We start from the raw sequence: 7,068 nt of genomic DNA on the forward strand, positions 1-7,068 counted from the left end.
ATGGCCCTAGGTTCCCTGTGAACTTCTCATTCCTGTCCTAGGTTCCTTTTTTTCCCCAGTTGCGTCGTGAATCATTTTCTTGATTCTTTTTGTTTGTTTGTTTAAGAGTTCTTGGTACACCTTTGTCGTAGCTGTTACAAGTGCTTCTTCCCAGTTGTTAACTTTTAATTTTCTGTCTAGTGTGTTCTTCTAAACAGAGATGTTTAACCCTTAGGTTGTCAAGTTTATTCTTTTTCTTTTCTCTTGTGGAGGTTTATGTCCTGCTTAGAGGCCTCCTGCATTCCAAAATCATAGCAAAAGAATTCACTCAGGTTTTCTTCTGGTACGTTTATGGTTTCATTTTTATGTACTGAAACCATTAATCCATTGGAATTTACTGGGGTTTAAACAGCGAGGTAGAGAGGCACAACTCCTGCGTGGATGCGCACGCGTGAGCTTGGTCTACAGCGTGTTGGACATGTGTGCGCCTGCTATTTTTATCAATTTTGGTGTCAGTGTCGTGCTGGCTTAGCAAAAATAATTTGGATGCGTTTCTTTACCCCCCTCTGTGTTCTGGAACATTTTTAAGCGGCTACACGATCATCTCTGTGTTAAAACGTTTGAAGAATTCACTAGTGAAACCATCTGAGCTGGATACTTTTGTGGGAGCCTCATCCTTTAAAAAGTTTTTTCCATAGGTTTGTTTGAGTTTAGCGTTTGTCTCTTCCTATTTTATACCTTTTTTTCCTAGAAAATCATCCTGTAAGCTATTTAAAATCCCTCAGATCGTTCAGAGGTAGTGGTGTGTAGAGGGGGTGGTGAGGGGCCAACCTGAGTTTCTGCCCTGGGCCTGGCTCTGTCCTCAGAGGAGAATACGCGTCGGTGGCCAGGACACAGCCCATGTCCTGGGGACGCTCCCTCCGAAACATGTGTGCAGTGCAGTGTGACAAGTGGTCTGAGAGGGACGAGTCCAGAGGGCCTTGGCACCCCGAGGAGGGAGCCCCCCAACCCTGCCAGCAGAGACCTCTTGGAGGTGGGGGGTGGGGGGTAGGGCCCTTGGTCTTGAAGCGGGCAGAGTGGTCCAGGCAGGCGAAGGGCCGTTGGCTTTCTGGAATCCTGAGTTTGATGTTGCCCAGAGAGTGGCTTTCAAACTTATTTTGGACTGCAGCCCCCAGTAAGAAGTATGTTTTACACCACAAACCAGGACACACGTATGTGTAGGGGTGTGTGTGTGTGGTGTGTATACAAATGAAACAGTATTTCCACGGAGTACTTCTCACCTCTATTGCGTGCCTGCTACACCTTCATACTCGCTCTGTGTGCTTCTTTGGATGGGGGAGCTTTTCTTATTTTCTGAAAACAGCTCTATCGAGATACAGTTCACATAATACCATTTAGTTCTTCCATTTAAAGTGTACAATCCAGTGGTTTTTAGTTATTTACAGGGCTGTGAAACTGTCACCACATCCAATTTTAGACCGTTTTCATCACCTCAGAAAGAATCTCTGTCCCCATCAACTGTCACCTCCTGTCCCCCACCCCCTTTTCTCCCAGCCCTAAACAATGACCGTAGATTTGCCTGTTGTGAACCTTCCTTAGAAATGGGATCATACAGTGTGTGGTCTTTTGTGACTGGCTTCCTTCCCTTTGCATCGTGTTGCAGGGTTCCTGTGTGTTGTAGCCTGGATCGGGGCTGCATCCCTTTTCCTAGCTGAGTAATATTCCATTTATGGACTGAGCACATCATGTTGACCCATTCATCAGCTGAAGGACATTTGGGTTGTTTCTACCTTCTTCTTCTAGTTCTTCTAGTATGAATGTATTCTTTTTAAATGTTAAAAAAATAATGCTGGTTAGGACCTGCTAACTAGTCTTCAGGACCCATTAAAGCATCAGGACCCACAGTTTGGCACACACTGGCCTAGGCGGTGGGCTGAAGGCGGGCCGGGCCAGAGGTGGGCTGGATGCTGTGTTACGGGCCTGATCCACCAGAGCTGTTTCACCAGGGCCTGATCAGATTTCCTAGAGATTATCATGCCTGGAGTGTTTGTTTATTCAGGAAGGGTTGAGCGTTGACATGTACCAGGCACTGTTCGCGGCGCTGAGGAGTTCATCGGTGCTGAACATACAGAGAAAAATCCTGTCCTCCTGGGGCTTATGTGCTGGTGGGAAGAGGCAGAGGGTAAACAAAGCAAACAGTAAAACATAAAGCCCATTAGCCGTGGTGAGGGCCAAAGAGGAAAGTGAAGCAGGCGAGGCGGCTCGGGAATTATCGCTGGCACCAGGAGGTTGTGACCCTAACCAGGGTGGTCCTGGGTTCAAGGTCGAGCTTGGGTGTGGACCCCTGGAGGTTGGTGGGTGAAAGCAAGAAGAACACGCCCGAGATTAGGGCAAGCGAGGCACTCCTCAGGGGCACAAAATTTAGCAGAGGGGTGGGGGAGCGCCAGAATACTCAGGAATCAAGAGAAGTAGTATTTTTATGCAATGCTTTTAAAAATCAGAATTGTGCCCCCCAAAATCCTTCGTGAACAAATATGCACATTTTCAAGAAAGATGGGCCAGGCACGTGCAGAGCCCTGCCGCACTCTCGCCCGAATCCCGCCCCGTTGGATTGGAAAAAATCATTACGGATGTTTTGCAGAAGTTTGATTTTCAAAAAATGTCGCATTGACATATTATGTATCTTGATTCCTGAGTTATTTGGCGGTCCCTTTGAAATTTGCACTCCCTGGTCACCGCCCCAAGAGCGTTGAGGTTTGAGGGGCTGAGGACTTTGAACTTGCAGCACCTGCCAGGGATGGCAGTGGGGAGGGTGGGGCAGGGTGGGGAGTGCCTGGGCTCAGCGTCCTCCTCTAGAAGCTCGGTGGGGTGGGGATGGGGGGAGCTGTACAACCACCCTTCCGGCCTGTCATTTTGCTGTTGGACGTCTGGCGTCTGTGCCGAGGCATGGTCCCCCTAAATGGAGTGTGACGGGGAGAGGAGGGTCCCTTGCACACCCAGAGATCCAGTGGGAGGAAGAGGCGTAATAAAGGGGGTCCAGAGCTCGGGCCTGGGCTGGGCCTTCTGCTGACGGTGGGGAGGCGGCCCTGCCCACTCGGACCTGCTGCCCGGCTGGCCTCCAAGGCCCCGAGGATGCAGCAGGGCCTCCTTTCCTGTCTATCCCAGTGAGGTCTCCAGGTGCTCTACCCAAAGCGCTCTCCTCCTGGGGGCTCCCTGAGCTGGCCAAACAGCATATTCAGTTCCAGGCAGCCTCAGCTCGGCCAGGCCCTGGCGGGAGCACAGCCCTGGCCATCATCTGAGACCTGTACGTCCTGTTTCCCGTGCAGGGCCGTGGGACCGGCTGCGGGGGGCGTGTCTGGTCTGAGATGAGGCCCTTGTGGCCCGGGAGGAGCTGGAACTTTATAACCGTGGCGGCCGCAGCTTGGAGGTGGGGAGGGCTGGCTGTCACGTCCCAGGGAGCGGCCTGCCCCTCCCTTCCTCTGAGCCCCCCAGTCGCCTGGTCCCTGGACCAAGAAGGCCAGCCTGACAGCCCGTTCTCCTAAGTCACTGTCTCCAGGCCCACTTCCTCTCATCTATTGTCACCCAGACTTCACGCCTTGCCTTGCCTCTGACAGGGCAGAAACGGGAGATCTTGGGGGACCCCCGAGGGGTGTGAGGAGACTGCTGTGTGAACAGAGGGGCTCTGTCCCTCCCCGGGGCGGGTCGACCTTGCAGACGCAGCCTCCTGCCCTGGCAGAACTTGCTGTGTCCACTCCCTCCTCTGCACGGGGATGGGGAGCCCAGCTGGGGGGTAGGTAACACCCACGGTCACCGTTGTCACTGGTGACCCCAGGGCATGCCTGAGTCATGATGTGACCCCTGCCCGTTCCCCTGGCAGTCGGGTCCACTTCTTTGTACAGTGCAATAGCCCAGCCCAGGATGGGGGGGCTCTATTTTCACCCCTGGGGTCATGCCTCCTCTCCTTAGTGCTGGTCTAAGGCAGGCCTTCCTGAGGTCTGTGGCTCCCTGCCTGTTTACCTGCTGACTAATGCCTATCTGGTGCCTGATGGGAAGAGCTGGCTTGGTGAGGCGTCCAGGGCTCAGGTTACAGAGGGTTGGGGCACCTCCTGAAACACGGCCCTGCAGTGTCGGCCTCCACCGCCCGCCTGGGTTTCAGGCACCTCTGTCCCCAGCCCCCACCGGGTGAGTTCGTCCTGGGGCTTCCAGGCCGTGGCGGGGGGCTGTGGTTTTCCAGTAGGGGGCAGGGCTGGGGAGGCTGCGATGGAAGAGGCCGAGCGGGGAGGCGCAGCCCCACTTCTTCCTGTGGCAGCCGGGGGGCCTGGCCGCTCCTGTGTCTCTCAGGAGGGTGACAGGCGGCTGGGCAGAGGCTGTGGGGCAGCTGTATGGACCAGCTTGGTGCAGGAACGGTAGGCAGACCTTGAATCCCAATCCCAGCTTTTCGGGAGTGGGGTGGTTTATTTAGTGGCTCTGTCAATGGACTTTCTGTTCAGGCGAGAGAGCCTAGGTCAGTGAGTTGGCAGCTGAATTTCTTGATATTTAATTTAGTAGCAAGTTTGCCTCCCCGCCCCTACCAAGCCCTTGCTTATTACACGTGCTTGTTTGGGGCAGGTATTTGCGCTCTGCTCTCCGTGGGTGGCGTGGGTCTTCCGGCCTTGGTGCCTGCCCCCGTGATGCCTGGGCAGCCCCACCTGGGCCTTCAAGCCCGTGAGTCTTCTGGCTCCAGTGGTGGGTGGCTCTGTTTGGACTGAGAAGGTCCGGGACTGTTCAGCCTTAGTATCCAGATGAGGCTTGTGGGGGCTAGGGGAGTGTTCTGAGCCACCTTCCCGTCGTGTGGTTGGTGCGGCCTTGGTGGGGGCCTCCCTGTTGGCTGTTCCCTTCTGCACGCTTCATTCCTCCCTTGGATTTCCCCTTCCCTGGCCCCTGCGTGGGCCAGCTGGCACAAGCACCTTCCGGATGGAACTTTCAAACTGGAAGACTTTCCAGGTCCATCCAGGTCCAGATCCCTGTGGCAACCATGAGGGAAATCCTTACCTCAGCCGGAGAAGGAGGCCGAGTGGTTGATGACCACCAGCCTAACAACTCCAGCAGGATAAGGTTAGCTTCCAGGCGCTCTCATTACCCCATTTTCCAGATTAGGAAATCAAGGCACAGGGAGCTCCAGCCACTTGCCTAAGGCCCCCCAGTTGTTAATGGTCTGAATTTGAACCCTGGGGGATGGAGCTCTCTGCTGGCGCTGGCCACTTAGGGCTGGGGACCAGGGCTGAGGCATGAAGCTGGATCCCTGCCCCGAAGCTTGGACTGGGGTGCGGAGCCGCCTAGGCTGGCGCCCTCCTCTGGCCTCTTTCTTTCAGAAGGTGCCATGAGATGATGAGATGAAAGAAAAGAAAACTCCAGTTAGAAAGGAGGGACTCTGGTACTCCCCCTCCTCCTCCAGCCCCTCAGCTGCCCTGGACTTTGGAACAAGATGCTGTTTGTCCGGGGTGAGTGGGAACAGATTGGAAGTCCCGTTTCTCCCCCATCACAGCTGCAGGGAGCCTGCAGTGGCTGCCGCCCCCAGCCCAACCCAGCCCAGCCCAGCCCAGCCCGTCTCACCCTCTCTCCTCTTTTTCCTCCCCACCCCATTCCTCCTCACAAGACCAGCGTGAGTGTTGCTGAAGACCCAGCCAGAGATGTGCTGGCTGGGCTGGGGGCGGAGCAGAGGGGCCGTGTGCCTTCTCGGCTGGGAGGGGCTGAATTAAGACCCCTGGTTGTAGTCTCCTGGTCGGCACTGGAAGAGGGGGAGACCGTCGTCCCTACCTGCCAGGTTTGCTCCCTCGCCCTGGAGCAGGTCCCTGCGAGTCCCAGAGAGGCCGTCCTTATGTACAGCACAGCTTCTGCAGGCTCGCCTGGGCTATTGATCCTTCTGGGGCTTGGAGTGGTTCCCCTGATTGGGCTGAGCAAGGCGCTGAGATGGGCGGAGGAGGGGTCCCGTGAGTGCGGGCGTCTCTGCCTGGGGGCTTCCTCTAACTAACCTCACGAGGGCACAGGTCTTACTCCCAGGGATTGGCTCGGCTCTGATTGCCATTGCTTTGGACAGCCCAGGCCCTGTCCATGCTTGCTGGACACCATGGCGGGGGGGCGGTGGTGTGCCCGCAGGGCATCAGAGAGACGGAGAGGCAGGTGGAGAAGCAGTTGGAAACACAGCATCTTCACTCTTGTCAACGCTGCGTCGGGGCCCGGCAGGGCGGCCAGGACAGTAGCGGCCACCGCCCGGCTTTCTGGGAGGTCAGCCCATCAGCACGGCCCAGGGGATATGAGGAGGGGAGCTTCTGTCCCCAGTTCCCCTCATTTCTGGCCTGGGCTTCGGGAGCAGGCCCCCAGAGTTCTGCCTGGGGGCCTGAGGTAGGAGCAGCTGAGTGAGAGTGAGGGCCTGGAGGAGCCAGGGCACCCTGGCAAACTATCTCCCCCCACCCTCGCCTACCTCTGCAGCCCTTCCTTCCCCAGGATTGCTTGGGGTTGGTCCCAGGGAGCGAGGCTGCTGGCCACGTGGACGTGGGGAAGCTGATACCCACGGGGTGAGACCCCACAGCAGAGGGCACTCTTACTACCTGTTGGGTCCGAGCTCTACCCTCCAGGCCTGTATTTCCAAAGCACGGTGGGCACCTCTGAATCTGAAGGCAGCTTCCTGGGCCCAAACCCAGACTTTTGGGGACCAGGGTCTGTGGGGGAGGCGTGGGGACAGCTCTGCAGAGAAAGTTACTAACGTGGCTCTAACCCCTCCCCCGCGCCTTCTAAGGCTTTTCCGTCCTCCCTCTGGGACCCTGGTCAGGGCTGGGCTCCAGGGTGGGCACCGGCAAGACCTGTGGGCTCTGAGGTCACATCTGCCTCCTGGCTACACCGTGGGTAGAAGATGAGGAGCTTCAGTCGCCCTGAAAGTTCTGTGTACTGATTGCTCAGGAACCTAACCCTAACCCTAACCCTAAGCACTGCCCCACCCCCGCAAACGGCCGACTTGATGTAGCGTTTGTGACCAAGTGTGTGCAGTCTGCCCAGGAGGCTTTAGAGATGTGGCCCCAGGCCAGGTCCTAATGGGAGGGGGGGCTGGGGCCT

At 56.4% G+C, this 7,068-nt stretch overlaps 1 protein-coding gene across 1 annotated transcript in view; it reads left to right on the forward strand.

Moving 5' to 3' along the window:
- The window catches only part of SEPTIN9 (septin 9), a 164,747-nt gene that overhangs the window by 95,251 nt on the left and 62,428 nt on the right, over window positions 1–7,068 (forward strand). The gene's annotated exons all lie outside the window — the stretch shown is intronic.

Source organism: Neophocaena asiaeorientalis, unplaced genomic scaffold, assembly GCF_003031525.2.
Source record: "Neophocaena asiaeorientalis asiaeorientalis breed wild unplaced genomic scaffold, Neophocaena_asiaeorientalis_V1.1 scaffold30, whole genome shotgun sequence".
In the NCBI taxonomy this organism is placed as follows: Eukaryota; Metazoa; Chordata; class Mammalia; order Artiodactyla; family Phocoenidae; genus Neophocaena; species Neophocaena asiaeorientalis.